Source organism: Triticum urartu, chromosome 4 (genome assembly GCF_003073215.2).
Source record: "Triticum urartu cultivar G1812 chromosome 4, Tu2.1, whole genome shotgun sequence".
In the NCBI taxonomy this organism is placed as follows: Eukaryota; Viridiplantae; Streptophyta; class Magnoliopsida; order Poales; family Poaceae; genus Triticum; species Triticum urartu.
The window spans coordinates 266,498,452-266,515,294 of NC_053025.1; positions in this window are offsets into that span (position 1 = coordinate 266,498,452).

The window sequence follows — 16,843 nt, forward strand, 5'->3', positions numbered from 1 at the left end:
ATATAAGCCCTTTATGTGATGTCGCTCAGACGTCCGACTGTGGCATTCTTGTTATTTACTTTTGATATAAGCCCTTTATGTGATGTCGCTCAGACGTCCGACTGTGGCATTCTGGTTATTTACTTTTGATATAAGCCCTTTATGTGATGTCACTCAGACGTCCGACTGTGGCATCCCTGTTATTTACTTTTGATATAAGCCCTTTATGTGATGTCGCTCAGACGTCCAACTGTGGCATCCTGATTATTTACTTTCATTATAAGCCCTTTTCGAGATGTCGCTTAGACGTCTGACTGTGGCACGTACTGTCATTTACGTTTCAGTATAAGCCCTTTATGTGGTGTCGCCCTGACGCCCGACTGCGGCATGTTAAATTATTTTTTTACCTTTCGAGGCGTCGCTTCAGACACCCGATCGGTCTTCAGCTATTTTATTCAGATTTCGGGAGGACTACCGCCCGACTTCCTTTTATTTATCGTGCAGTGCAAATTTATTACCTGAGTGTGCATTACTAACCTGCTCATGTGCATTATGTTTGCATTTGTTATATCTTATGTCCAAACTGTCTTGTGAGTACATTCAAAGTACTCACCTGGCTTGTTGATTTGGCTAGATGTTGACAAAGGCGATCTTATGGATGAAGAGTTCGATAGCGAGTCTGACGCCTAGAGGAGTCCCAGTCAGTCCCGTGCGATCCTGGAGTTGGTCACTTGTATTATATACGCTTCCGCTACCCGAATAAAATCATCAAGCCTCACTCCGGTGCTTGATGAGTTGTAAGTGAGGGAGTCCTGGATTAGGGGGTGTTTGGATAGCCGAACTATACCTTTAGCCGGACTCTAGGACTATGAAGATACAAGATTGAAGACTTCGTCCCGTGTCCGGGAGGGACTTTCCTTGGCGTGGAAGGCAAGCTTGGCGATACGGATATTCAGATCTCCTACCATTGTAACCGACTCTATGTAACCCTAACCCTATCCGGTGTCTATATAAACCGGAGGGTTTTAGTCCATAGGACAACATACACATCAACAATCATACCATAGGCTAGCTTCTAGGGTTTAGCCTCTCTAATCTCGTGGTAGATCTACTCTTGTACTACCCATATCATCAATATTAATCAAGCAGGACGTAGGGTTTTACCTCCATCGAGAGGGCCCGAACCTGGGTAAAACTTCGTGTCCCTTGCCTCCTGTTATCATCCGGCCTAGACGCACAGTTCAGGACCCCCTACCCAAGATCCGCCGGTTTTGACACCGACATTGGTGCTTTCATTGAGAGTTCCTCTGTGCCGTCGCCGTCAGGCCCGATGGCTCCTACGATCTTCAACAGCGATGCGGTCCAGGGTGAGACCTTCCTCCCCGGACAGATCTTCGTCTTCGGTGGCTTCGCACTGCGGGCCAATTCACTTGGCCATCTGGAGCAGATCGAAAGCTACGCCCCTGGCCGTCAGGTCAGATTCGGAAGTTTAAACTACACGGCTGACATCCGCGGGGACTTGATCTTCGACAGATTCGAGCCACTGCCGAGTGCGTCGCGCTGTCCCGACGAGCATGATCTAGCTCTGCCGCCGAACAGTGCCCTGGAGGCCGCACCTGCATCGGCTCCGGTCCCTAATTTGGAGCCAACTGTGCCGATCGAGGAGGGGCGGTTGGACGCCACCTCGGGGGCTGTGATCCCAACAGCGATTGAGCCGAACACCAGCCCCGTACTCTACGAGACTCGTGACTCCAAGGAGCCGGACTCCTCTCCGGACTCCGAACACTCTGTGCCCCTGCCAATCGAATCCGATTGGGCGCCGATCATGGAGTTCACTACCGCGGACATCTTTCAGCACTCGCCTTTTGGCGATATTCTGAAGTCACTGAAGTCTCTCTCTTTATCAGGAGAGCCCTGGCCGGACTGCGGCCAGCTGGGTTGGGATTCGAACGATGAAGAAATTCAAAGCCCACCCACCACCCACTTTGTAGCCACTGTCGACGACTTAACCGACATGCTCGACTTCGACTCCGAAGACATCAACGATATGGACGCCGATGAAGGAGATGATGAAGAACCAGTGCCTATTAGGCCCTGGAAAGCCACCTCGTTGTATGACATATAAATGGTGGACACCCCAAAAGAGGGAGATGGCGATGGAACAGCGGAGGATGACCCCTCCAAGAAACAGCCTAAGCGCCGACGTCAGCAGCGCCACTCAAAATCCCGCCAAAACAAACATGGTGATTCCAGCACGGGAGATAATAATACTCTGGAAAGCGCTGAAGAAAACCCCCTCCAGCAAGATTTAGCACAGGAGGATGGAGAAACCAGCCCTCATGAGAGAGCGGCACACAGAGAGGTCGAGGACGATAATTATATGCCTCCCTCCGAAGATGAGGCAAGCCTTGACAACGACGAATTCGTCGTGTCAGAGGATCCTGTCGAGCAAAAGCGTTTCCAATGCAGGCTTATGGCCACGGCAAGAAGCCTCAAGAAAAAACAGCAACAGCTTAGAGCTGATCAAGATTTGCTAGTCGACAGATGGACTGAAGTCCTTGCGGCCGAAGAGCATAAACTCGAACGCCCCTCCAAGAGCTACCCAAAGCGCAGGTTGCTACCCCAATTAGAGGAGGAAGCACTTGATGCGGCCGACCGGCCACCTCATGGCCGCGACAGAGAGGCCTCTCGGCCCTCCACTCAAGCCGCACCCCGTACCAAGGCACGGGAATATGCGCCGGACTTACGAGATATGCTGGAGGACAAGGCTAAACAAACAAGATCGATCTACGGATCGCATGGGCGCCCCACGGCTCGAGACGGCATCCGTCACGCCGGCCACAAATTCGGCAGGGCCGAACACAGTAGACAAGGCTCACTGGAGCTACGTCATGATATAGCCCAGTACAGAGGCGCCGCACACCCACTCTGCTTCACAGACGAAATAATGGATCATCAAATCTCCGAGGGTTTCAAACCTGTAAACATCGAATCATATGATGGCACAACAGATCCTGCGGTATGGATTGAGGATTATCTCCTTCATATCCACATGGCCCGCGGCGATGATTTCCACGCCATCAAATACCTCCCACTCAAGCTTAAAGGACCAGCTCGGCATTGGCTTAACAGCTTGCCAACAGGATCAATCTGTTGTTGGGAGGACCTGGAAGCCGCATTCCTCGACAATTTCCAGGGCACTTATGTGGGACCCCCAGACGCCGATGACCTAAGTCACGTAATTCAGCAGCCAGATGAATCGGCCAGGCAATTCTGGACACGGTTCCTAACAAAGAAAAATCAAATAGTCGACTGTCCGGACGCTGAGGCCCTAGCAGCCTTCAAGCACAATATCCGTGACGAGTGGTTGGCCTGGCACCTTGGACAGGAAAAGCCAAAATCTATGGCAGCACTCACGACACTCATGACCCGCTTTTGCGCGGGAGAAGACAGCTGGCTTGCTCGTAGAAACAATATAACCAAGAACCCTGGTAGTTCGGACACCAGGGACATTAGTGGCAGGTCGCGTCGCAACAAGCAGAAGCGCCACATTAACGGCGACAATGCTGAGGATACGGCAGTTAATGCCAGATTCAGAGGCTCTAAATCCGGTCAGCGGAAGAAGCCATTCAAAAGGAATCCTAGGGGCCCGTCTAGTTTGGACCGAATACTCGACCGCTTATGCCAGATACATGGCACCCCCGAAAAGCCGGCCAATCAAACCAACAGGGATTGTTGGGTGTTCAAGTAGGCAGGCAAGTTAAACGCCGAAAACGAAGACAAGGGGCTGCATAGCGATGACGACGAGGAGCCCCGGCCACCGAACAACAGTGGATAGAAGGGTTTTCCCCCACAACTACGGACGGTGAACATGATATACGCAACCCACATCCCCAAGAGGGAGCGGAAGCGCGCGTTAAGGGACGTATACGCGATAGAGCCAGTCGCCCCAAAGTTCAACCCATGGTCCTCCTGCCCGATCACCTTTGATCGAAGGGACCACCCCACTAGCACCCGTCACGGCGGCTTTGCCACATTGGTTCTAGACCCAATTATTGACGGATTTCATCTCACTAGAGTCCTTATGGACGGTGGCAGCAGCCTAAACATGCTTTACCAGGATACAGTGCGGAAAATGGGCATAGATCCCTCGAGGATTAAGCCCACCGAAATGACCTTTAAAGGCGTAATACCAGGTGTAGAGGCCAACTGTACAGGCTCAGTCACACTTGAAACGTGGTCTTCAGATCCCCGGACAATTCCCGAAGCGAAGAGTTAATCTTCGATATAGTCCCGTTTCGTAGTGGCTATCACGCCCTGCTCGGGCGAACCGCATTCGCAAAGTTCAATGCGGTGCCGCACTACGCATATCTCAAGCTCAAGATGCCAGGCCCTCGAGGAGTAATTACGGTCAACGGAAACACCGAACGCTCCCTCCGTACGGAGGAGCATACGGCGGCTCTCGCAGCGGAGGTACAAAGTAGCCTTCTCAGGCAATTCTCCAGTCCGGCCATTAAAAAGCCAGACACTGCCAAGCGCGCCCGGAGTAACCCACAGCAGGACCGCCTGGCACACTCTGAGCAAGCGTAGCAATGCGGCCCCAACCCCAGCTTTCGCGACATAGCGAAACCAGTACCTCGCGTACATAACTACGCCCTTGAAATACCATGGGCACAGGGGAAGGGGCACAATAACGGCACGCCCAAAATACGGCTTAAAACGTACTAGGGGCTGCCGGATTTTTTTTTAATTTTTCTTACTTTCAGGACTCCATACTTCGGACGACCTGTTCGGCAATTCGACTGCCGCACAAACGATGCAAGATCCAGGGAGGCAGACAAGCCATGCCGCATTATGGAACTCCCAAGTGGTCTCTGTTACGAGCGGTATACCTGTTTTGAATACAATTCCGCGGCCTGCCCCTGTTAGAATTAGTCCAATATCTTTTTGCTTCCGTGCTGGTGGGCTCTGTTCTCGTCTCTTGGTTCTAGTGGGTTGTCTGCTCTCTTGTACACTACTGAGATCTCTGAGATTCCTATTATCTTCCTTCGTTCACCTGCACTACTGTGTATCGTTCGCTTTTGATTATATATATGCCTCTTCTATTAACAAGGCATTACTTTGTCGCACTATTGTTTGCCCATTGATTTTGCTTTTTCATATACATGTTTTATGTTAATGCACAGTTTTGCATGCTCTCGTTTGAGCGAGGCTGGTAGCGGCAAGTACGCCGTAGGGTTCGCGCTTCAGTTTGGCTGGACAATATGCGGTGAGAAGTTCCGTGAAACTTTCATCGAGTGTTGCACGTCTTTCGTTGCTTGGTTGCACCCCGAACTTATAGCACTATATGCATCGGCTCATCATGATTTGGGTCAATAGTTGGGTTTGCCCGGCTCCTATGTTTTGGTGCCTTACTTCCGCTATATCGGCTAAGGTAGCACTAGGAGAACCACTGCGATTGTGCCCCGGTTCTTAGCTGGGTTAAGCAACCTCAGTGGAGAAAGCTAAAACTGACTGTCATGATGTGGCGAGAGACCGGTCGCTGTTCGAGAGGTTTTTCGAGTCCCTAAAGACTTATGCCGCTTCGAGCGAGGAGCGTCCGGCCACAAGGCGTGGATAGCGCCCCGAACTCGGTCTTCCGAACTAGGGGCTTCGCCGAAATTTAAAATTATAGAGTTCTATGGCTAAGTGAGAGTGTTCAAGCATTATAGTCGATTGCCTGTTCGTTGTGCTGAGCGCCTCCCTCGAAGGACCCAACCATGGGAAAAAGAGCGCCAGGTTTATCCCGAACACCCCAGCACTAGTGGCATGGGGGCAGAAGCCGACGACTGGCCATCTCTCAATTTTTGATAAACGGCCGCACGAAAATAATATTTTAAATTCAATAAGCATTGCTTAGCGCATATGAACAAGTTTTCAGCGCACAGGATAAACACGAGCGAGTTCATTCAAAAATTACATCCTTGGTACATTCATCCGCCACAAGGCGGGCACCGCAAGAACATCCTTGTAATAGTTCTCGGGCTTGCGATGCTCCTTCCCCGGCGGCGGCCCGTCCTTCACAAGCTTCTCACCGTCCAGCTTACCCCAGTGCACCTTTGCACGGGCAAGGGCCCCGGGCACCTTCGATGCAGACGGAGCGCTTGATGACCTCGAGCCTTGGACAGGCCTCCACCAGCCGCCGCACCAGCCCGAAGTAGCTCCCAGGCAGGGCCTCTCCGGGCCACAGCCGAACTATGAAGCCCTTCATGGCCTGTTCGGCCGCCTTGTGGAGCTCGACCAGCTGTTTCAGCTGGTCGCTCAAGGGCACAGGGTGTCCGGCCTCAGCATACTGAGACCAGAACACCTTCTCCGTCGAGCTGCCCTCTTCAGCTCGGTAGAATGCGGCGTCGTCGGATACGCTGCGGGGAAGATCTGCGAATGCCCCTGGAGAACTCCGGATTCGGGTAAGTAACAAGTAGTTTACTTTTATATTTCTGCTTTGCATAAGAATGCCTTACCCGCTGCTATCTTCTTCTTCAACTCCGGGCGCCGGGGGTTGATGGTGAGCTTTGGTCATCTTGAACTCAGTTGTGAGGTCTCTTTTGTGGTGTCACTTTCGGCACTTAGAGTACAGTTGTCAACGGGCGCCGCCGCGAGCGCATCGGACGCTTGGGTCGTGGTTTTGGACTGCAAGCTCCAAACTCTGCATTTTTATTCATTAGATACCTGAAACGGCCTTTCGGCACTCCGCCGACGGCTGAGACCCCAGTTTCTCTCTGCTCCGGATTGGTCATTTATTATGTTGCGACTCCAGTGGCCTTAGGTTTCCTTGGCGCCTCGTTGGCGAACAAGGTCGAGCCTGCTTGAAGGGTCTGCTTTAGCCTCTATACTGGTGGTCTTTTCAAGATCCAGTTGTGCCGGCCTCCTTACAATAGAGGCTAGCGTATCATAGTCTTGCTGTCTATTTTGCAATCACGCCTCTCTATTAGGCACTGGGTTTTTGCTGTAAGGGTCATCTCTATACCTTTCTTGTTCTTCCTTCGTGCTGTTGAGCCAGAGCTTGGCAAGAGCCGTGCTCTTGCTTCGTGTCCGAGCTCTGAGTTCCGCGTGTTCCAGGGGCAGCCTGTTTAAGTCTTTGATATGCTGTATTGTCCGACCTCCGCAGTCAATGCGGCGCGCCTGCAAATTTGAATGGAGGCGTACCTCCTAGATTGCGTAAATTATATGATCCGCCTATCGGCTTGTCTTTCACGCGTCCATCTACAGAAGCATAGACCGAGGCTTACTGTCGCTATGCGCGTAAATATTTACGATTTTTTTACTTTACCAATTTCGGTGTAAAGCCTGTTAGGGGTCAGCTAGCGTCATAGTTCACGCGCTCCGCTTCTTTTGGGCAGACGAGACAACCTTCGTGGATGTCATCCGTAGCTCATAGGAATTAGGATTCTGCGTGCTTTCGGCTCGTGGGAGGTCGCATGTCAAGTAGCTCTCAACCAGAATTTCCGTTCTTGGCTGCGCCGCTCGGTGGATTGGAGGCTTGGCAACGGCTCATAAGGCTTGTGGCTCCACTCTTTGCTTGGCAAGGCTGATGTTCTGCTCTGCCGTTGGCGGTCCGAATTGTTTGACGTTCTGGCACTTGTGGTCTACGGCTCCAAAGCGCTGGATCTTGGATGTCTATCGCGGGTCTTGTCCTCCTGTTACTTCACTGGAGTCGTTCCCTGATAGGTTTCTTGTGGCTCCTGCAGGTGACCTCTACCGTCATCGCTCTTTCTCGCCTGTTATCTTGTGTCGTTTTTGTTAAGCTTGTCGGGACGACCACGGCTGTTGCCTTTTCAAGTCGCGTTCCGCAGGCGGTGCGAGATCGACTGGCGCAGGGTTAACTGAGTTCACATGGTTCCATCTGTAATCTGCACGGGAGTTCCGACTTCGATTAACCAGATTGGTGGAAGTTTGTCAGGTCCTTCTTGTGGCGCGGGCTGCCAGGGATGTGATTTTACGATCATTGGCAGGAAAGGCTGTGCACAAATAGTAATTAGCTCATGAAGTTACTCTGGTACTCCTAGCACGGTACGGATTCGTTCTTTCGATTTTGGCTTGGCCGTCTCGTCCGTCCACTCTCTCGCCTCGCGGTGTGTCAGAGTGTCGGGGGGGAGTCAGTCTGAAGGGGTTGTCCTCTTCTTGCACCCTTACGCCGGCCCCCCCTACTGGGGCGACCATCAGCATTTCTGATCTTTGATTTACTCTTCTTTCCCCCTCCGCTGGCAGGAGGGGAGAGTCTTCTCTCTCTCTCTCGTGTGCGGCGCGAGGGAGGGGCGTCTGACTCGACCGAGAGTTTTATTCGAGTTCTCGACCACCGGGCCTGCGCATCTCACATTACGGGCACACTTTTCGAGTCCCCGTGGTCTTCTTCTTCTTGGCCTTATTCTCCGGCACCACATAAGGCGCCGGAGACCAGCAGCTTCACTAGGAGAGCAGGGGCTGGGTCTTCGGGCAAGGGAGCCGGACAGTTAATCGATCCGGACTTCGCCCGCCAAGCCTGTCAAGGTAAGGGAGTTTAGATCCCGCATAGAGTCAAACTATGAAAAAACTTAACATCCTGTAAAAGGTGAAAATAGCTTACCTCGCTAGCGTGACGCTGCGAGCTGTATCCGCGGTCCTCGGAAGCGGATGTGGGAGCCTCGGCGCCTTTGGTTAGCACCTTCCAGACGTCTTCATACGTCGTGTCGAAGAGCCTGTTAAGGGTTTGGTGCTGCGCCGGGTCGAACTCCCACAGATTAAAGTCCCGTTGTTGACACGGGAGGATCCGGCGGACGAGCATAACCTGGACTACATTGACGAGCTTGATCGGCTTGCTCACCAGGGACTGGATGCATGTCTGCAGTCCGGTCACCTCTTTTTCGTCGCCCCACGACAGGCCCGTCTCTTTCCAGGACATAAGCCGCGTGGGGGGTCCGGATCGGAACTCGGGGGCTGCGATCCATTTCGGATCGCGGCTCGGTGATGTAAAACCACCAGATTGCCACCCCTTCAGGGTCTCCACGAAGGAGCCCTCGAGCCATAGGACGTTGGCCATCTTGCCCGCCATGGCGCCTCCGCACTCCGCCTGGGCTGCCGCGCACCACCTTGGGCTTGACGTTGAAGGTCTTGAGCCAGAGGCCGAAATGGGGGCGGATGCGGAGGAAAGCCTCGCATACGACGATAAACGCCGAGATGTTGAGGACGAAGTTCGGGGCCAGATCATGGAAATCCAGGCCATAGTAAAACATGAGCCCCCGGACAAATGGGTGGAGTGGAAAACCCAGTCCGCGGAGGAAATGGGGAAGGAATACTACCCTCTCATGGGGCCTTGGGGTGGGGAGAAGCTGCCCCTCCTCGGGAAGCCGGTGCGCGATGTCTTTGGACAAGTATCCGGCCTTCCTTAGCTTTTTGACATGGCCCTCCTTGACGGAGGAGACCATCCACTTGCCTCCCGCTCCGGACATTGCTGGAGAAGGTTGAGGTGGGAAGTGCGGGCTTGGGCGCTGGAGCTCGAGTGCGCAGGAGATGGATAGGCAAAGGAGGAAGAAGGCGTAGGTAAAAAGGTGGATCCTTATCCCCTTATATGGGCAGATGCAGTTATGCGTCCCCACCTGCCTAATAAAACTCGCTTGCCTTCCAAGCGCCATGGTAAATGGCGCGGTTAGGGTTACCCACGTCCGTATTGATAAGAATCCCGTAAAAAGGGCACACGACCTCTGCTTTGACAAGATGTGCCAAGGAAGCCGCCTCGCAAAACATGCTGAGGTGGAAAAGTAAAAACGATTCGAGTAAAGGACTTGGCTATAGTGTGATGGTGCACTACAGAATACGTCAGCAGATTTGATTTGTGTTAATATTATTCTCTCTATGGCAATATGTGGAAACTTATTTTGCAGAGCCGGACACTACTCTTGGTGTTTACAATCTTCTATGAAGGACTTGGAGGAGGAACCCGCCTTGCAATGCCGAAGACAATTTGCGCGCCGGACTCGTCGTCATTGAAGCCTGGTTCAGGGGCTACTGAGGGAGTCCTGGATTAGGGGGTGTTCGGGTAGCCGGACTATACCTTCAGCCGGACTCCTGGACTATGAAGATACAAGATTGAAGACTTCGTCCCGTGTCCGGATGGGACTTTCCTTGGCATGGAAGGCAAGCTTGGCGATGCAGATACTCAAGATCTCCTACCATTGTAACCGACTTTATGTAACCCTAACCCTATCCAGTGTCTATATAAACCGGAGGGTTGTAGTCCGTAGGCAATCAACTCCATACACAACAATCATACCATAGGCTAGCTTCTAGGGTTTAGCCTCCTTGATCTCGTGGTAGATCTACTCTTGTACTACCCATATCATCAATATTAATCAAGCAGGAGTAGGGTATTACCTCCATCGAGAGGGCCCGAACCTGGGTAAAACAAAGTGTTCCCTGCCTCCTGTTACCATCCGGCCTTGACGCACAGTTCGGGACCCCCTACCCGAGATCCGTCGGTTTTGACACCGACAACGGGCCTACCTGATGGAAAATAACCTCATCAGGTAGATCCAACAAATTTTGACTATCAAACCATGTCAATCCAACGATCTATATTGCTTCAGTGGAAAGCACTCAAAATGTTTAGCATGCAATTAATATTTGAGATTTGTAAATTCTGAACGATCTTGATGCCGCTCGATCAGATCCCACGCCGCGGAATAATTGTCACTTTAATGAGATCCGATTTTATAGAAACAGACACATCACGGAATAATTATCCCTTTAATGACTATCCGATTGCGTGGCCGTGGAATTGTTGGTGCTTTAATGGGATTCTATTTTACGGTAGATTTTTCGTGATTAATGCAGCTTTAATGGGATCCGATTTTGTAGGAATTTTTCCTATGATGCAAGGCCTTAAGATAAATAGCCAAAAATTGTTGTGGTAGCCAAGAATTGAACCCAAAACCACATGTGCCAATCAAACAACAACAACCAACTAGGCTAGATCAATTTGTTGGTTTCTCACAAGATACACACTACTTATACCTTCTTAATACGAGTTTCTAAAAGAAATTGAATCAATAGTCTTATCGGTCCCAATTACTTTAACTTGTGCATCTAAGTTCGATCATTTTCTTGCACGTTCCATACCACTTCACATAGTTCAAAAAAGTTTTTCAAACATTTTTTGATAAGTTATGTGTAAATAGCATGGTAATTTACGCGTCATGGATCTGATAACTTATGTACATACATCATGATAACTTTGACCTAGGAAAAAGTTTGTCGAAACATACCCGATAAATTTGGTGTAAATTGCATGATAATTTATGTACCACCGACCTAGTAAATTACATACGAACACTGTGATAACTTTGACCCTGGAGTTTTTCTTGTTGTTAAAACATAGGTATACGTAAACGACGATCTTCCCATTTTTTTAGTCATATGTACATGATTTTTCACACGATATTTTTTCATTGAAACATATTCCCGGTAATTTTTTTGATAATGTAGCCTTCTGGACTTGATAACTTAGGTTCAAACATCACGATAACTTTGACCCGTGGAGAAAAATTGTTGAAAAGATACCATTGATATCTTCTTTGTAAATAGCATTATAATATACACTCGCGGACTTGATAATTTATGTATAAACACCACAGTAACTTTGACCCGTGGAAAAAAGTTGTTAAAAACATATTTCGGTAACCTCTCTGTAAATAACATGGTAATATAGGCTTCCGGGCCTGATAACTTAGGTACAAATAGTACGATAATTTTGACCCTTGATTTTTTTGTTGAAAACATATTCTGATAAATTTGTGCGTAAATAACATGATAGTATAGGCTTTCGGTCCTGATAACTTGGGTACAAATACTACGACAATTTTGACCCGTGAATATGTTTTGTTCAAAACACACCACTAATAACTTCTCGTGTAAATAACATGATAGCATATGCTCTCTGCTACCTCTTGAGCACTTCGTTGGTTTTCCCTTGAAGAGAAAAGGGTGATGCAGCAAAGTAGAGTAAGTATTTCCCTTAGTTTTTGAGAACCAAGGTATCAATCCAGTAGGAGGCCACACGCAAGTCCCTCGTACCTACACAAACAAATAAGAACCTCGCAACCAACGCAATAAAGGGGTTGCAATCCCTTCACGGTCACTTACGAGAGTGAGATATGATAAATATGATAATGATAAGATAAATATTTTTGGTATTTTTATGATATAAATTGAAAGTAAAAATTGCAAAGTAAAATAGATTGGAAACTTATATGATGGAGTAGACCCGGGGGCCATAGGTTTCACTAGTGGCTTCTCTCAAGATAGTATAAGTATTACGGTGGGTGAACAAATTACTGTCGAGAAATTAATAGAAAAGTGAATAATTATGAGAATATCTAGGCATGATCATGGATATAGGCATCACGTCCGTGACAAGTAGACCGACTCCTGCCTGCATCTACTACTAGTACTCCACACATCGACCGCTATCCAGCATGCATCTAGAGTATTAAGTTCATAAGAACAGAGTAACGCCTTAGGTAAGATGACATGATGTAGAGGGATAAACTCAAGCAATATGATATAAACCCCATCTTTTTATCCTCGATGGCAACAATACAATACGTGCCATTTCCCTTTCTGTCATTGGGATCAAGCACCGCAAGATAGAACCCAAAGCTAAGCACTTCTCCCATTGCACGAAAGATCAATCTAGTAGGACAAACCAAACTGATAATTCAAAGAGACTTGCAAAGATAACCAATCATGCATAAAAGATTTCAAAGAAGAATCAAATATTGTTCATAGATAGACTTGATCATAAACCCACAATTCATCGATCTCGACAAACACACCGCAAAAAGAGTTACATCGAATAGATCTCCAAGAAGATCGAGGAGAACTTTGTATTGAGATCTCAAAGAGAGAGAAGAAGCCATCTAGCTAATAACTATGGACCCGAAGGTCTGAAGTAAACTACTCACACATCACCGGAGAGGCCATGGAGTTGATGTAGAGGCCCTCCGTGATCGATGCCCCCTCCGGCGGAGCTCCGAAAAGGCCCCAAGATGGGATCTCTTGGGTACAGAAGGTTGCGGCGGTGGAAATAGGGTTTCGTGGTGCTCCTGGATGTTTTCGGGTATATGATATATATATAGGAGGAAGAAGTAGGTCGGTGGAGCAACGAGGGGCCCACGAGGGTGGAGGGCGCGCCAGGGGGTAGGCGCCCCCTGCCTCGTGGCCTCCTCGATTGTTTCTTGACGTCCACTCCAAGTCCCCTGGATCACGTTTGTTCCAAAAATAACTCTCCCGAAGGTTTTCATTCCGTTTGATATTCCTTTTCTGTGAAACACTGAAATAGGCAAAAAAACAGCAATTTGCACTGGGCCTTGGGTTAATAGGTTAGTCCCAAAAATAATATAAAAGTGTAAATAAAGCCCATTAACATCCAAAACAGATATATAATAGCATGGAACAATCAAAAAATTATAGATACGTTGGAGACGTATCAGCATCCCCAAGCTTAATTCCTGCTCGTCCTCGAGTAGGTAAATGATAAAAACAGAATTTTTTGATGTGGAATGCTTTCTAGCATATTCTCAATGTAAATCTCTTTATTGTGGCATGAATATTCAGATCCGAAAGATTCAAGATAAAAGTTTAATATTGACATAAAAATAGTAATACTTCAAGCATACTAACTAAGCAATCATGTCTTCTCAAAATAACATGGCCAAAGAAAGTTATCCCTACAAAATCATATAGTCTGGCTATGCTCTATCTTCACCACACAAAATATTTAAATCATGCACAACCCCGATGACAAGCCAAGCAATTGTTTCATACTTTTGATGTTCTCAAACTTTTTCAATCTTCACGCAATATATGAGCGTGAGCCATGGATATAGCACTATAGGTGGAATAGAATGGTGGTTGTGGAGAAGACAAAAAAGGAGAAGATAGTCTCACATCAACTAGGCGTATCAACGGGCTATGGAGATGCCCATCAATAGATATCAATGTGAGTGAGTAGGGATTGCCATGCAACGGATGCACTAGAGCTATAAGTGTATGAAAGCTCAACAAAAGAAACTAAGTGGGTGTGCATCCAACTTGCTTGCTCATGAAGACCTAGGGCATTTTGAGGAAGCCCATCATTGGAATATACAAGCCAAGTTCTATAATGTGAAATTCCCACTAGTATATGAAGGTGACAACATAGGAGACTCTCTATCATGAAGATCTGGTGCTACTTTGAAGCACAAGTGTGGTAAAAGGATAGTAACATTGTCCCTTCTCTCTTTTTCTCTCATTTTTTTATTTGGGCCTTTTCTCTTTTTTATGGCCTCTTTTTTTTTTCGTCCGGAGTCTCATCCCGACTTGTGGGGGAATCATAGTCTCCATCATCCTTTCCTCACTTGGGACAATGCTCTAATAATGATGATCATCACACTTTATTTACTTACAACTCAATACTTAGAACAAAATATGACTCTATGTGAATGCCTCGGCGGTGTACCGGGATGTGCAATGATGCATGAGTGACATGTATGAAGAATTATGAACGGTGGCTTTGCCACAAATACGATGTCAACTACATGATCATGCGAGCAATATGACAATGATGAAGCGTGTCATAATAACGGAACGGTGGAAATTGCATGGCAATATATCTCGGAATGGCTATGGAAATGCCATAATAGGTAGGTATGGTGGCTGTTTTGAGGAAGGTATATGGTGGGTGTATGATACCGGCGAAAGGTGCGCGGTATTAGAGAGGCTAGCAATGGTGGAAGGGTGAGAGTGCGTATAATCCATGGACTCAACATTAGTCATAAAGAACTCACATACTTATTGCAAAAATCTATTAGTTATCGAAACAAAGTACTACGCGCATGCTCCTAGGGGGATAGATTGGTAGGAAAAGACCATCGCTCGTCCCCGACCGCCACTCATAAGGAAGACAATCAATAAATAAACCATGCTCCGACTTCATCACATAACGGTTCACCATACGTGCATGCTACGGGAATCACAAACTAACACAAGTATTTCTCAAATTCACAACTACTCAACTAGCATGACTCTAATATCACCATCTTCATCTCTCAAAACAATTATCAAGTATCAAACTTCTCATAATATCAATGCACTTTTTGTATGATAGTTTTTATTATACCGATCTTGGATGCCTATTATATTAGGACTAAATTCATACCCAAAGCAAATTACCATGCTGTTCTAAAGGACTCTCAAAATAATATAAGTGAAGCATGAGAGATCAATTATTTCTATAAAATAGAACCACCACCGTGCTCTAAAAAGATATAAGTGAAGCACTAGAGCAAAATTATCTAGCTCAAAAAATATAAGTGAAGCACATAGAGTATTCTAACAAATTCCAATTTATGTGTGTCTCTCCCAAAAGGTGTGTACAGCAAGGATGATTGTGGTAAACTAAAAAGCAAAGACTCAAATCATACAAGACGCTCCAAGCAAAACACATATCATGTGGTGAATAAAAATATAGCTCCAAGTAAAGTTACCGATGGACGAAGACGAAAGAGGGGATGCCTTCCGGGGCATCCCCAAGCTTAGGCTTTTGGTTGTCCTTGGATTTTACCTTGGGGTGCCTTGGCATCCCCAAGCTTAGGCTCTTGCCACTCCTTGTTCCATAATCCATCAAATCTTTACCCAAAACTTGAAAACTTCACAACACAAAACAATAGAAAATCTCATGAGCTCCGTTAGTAAAAGAAAACAAACACCACTTCAAGGTACTGTAATGAACTCATTCTTTATTTATATTGGTGTTAAACCTACTGTATTCCAACTTCTCTATGGTTCATAAACTCTATTACTAGCCATAGATTCATCAAAATAAGCAAACAACACACGAAAAACAGAATCTGTCAAAAACAGAACAGTCTGTAGTAATCTGTAGGTTTCGAATACTTATGGAACCCCAAAATTCTAAAATAAATTGCTGGACGTGAGGAATTTATCTATTAATCATCTGCAAAAAGAATTAACTAAATATCACTCTCCAATAAAAAATGACAGAAAATCTCGTGAACGCTAAAGTTTCTGTTTTTTACAGCATGATCGCAAAGACTTTCCCCAAGTCTTCCCAAAGGTTCTACTTGGCACAAACACTAATTAAAAGCATAAACACATGTAAACAGAGGACTAGATGAATTATTTATTAACTAAAAAGAATCAAAAAGCAAGAAACAAATAAAAATTGGGTTGCCTCCCAACAAGCGCTATCGTTTAACGCCCCTAGCTAGGCATAAAAGCAAGGATAGATCTAGGTATTGCCATGATAATGATAAGATAAATCGCGAAAGCTCATCTCATACTCCCTACGTTCAGCAGCAAGTTTTCTTTGTGGTAAGCAAAATTAATCAAAAGGGCTAAATTTAATGGGACAAAAGTCCCCAAGATCAAGCTCGGGAGGTATTGGTTCCTCCTTTGGCCCCTCATATTGCACAACCAATTCATCATTATAAGCATTCTTTTGGCAAAAAATCATGAGGTTATGTTCAAGAGAAAAACCTAACCCATTATTCTGGATAGCAAAATTATTATTAAGTTCAGAAATCCTATCAACTAGCACATCGGTAGGGACTCTTTTTCTAAGGTTTTCATTAAAAGCCACATGATCTAAAGATCGTACGCGCATTATGTCTTCTTGATAAAAAAGGATAGCTTTTATGGGAGGACGGCCAGCGTCCACCCTATAATGCGCAAAAATTTCATTAGCTTCTCTTTATTATTGATCTGAACTCATGAGATAAAAAGATAGTGGCAGCTCGCTTAACAGAAGAATGCTCAATATTAGAAAATTCTAGAAAAATCCTTTGGATGCAAG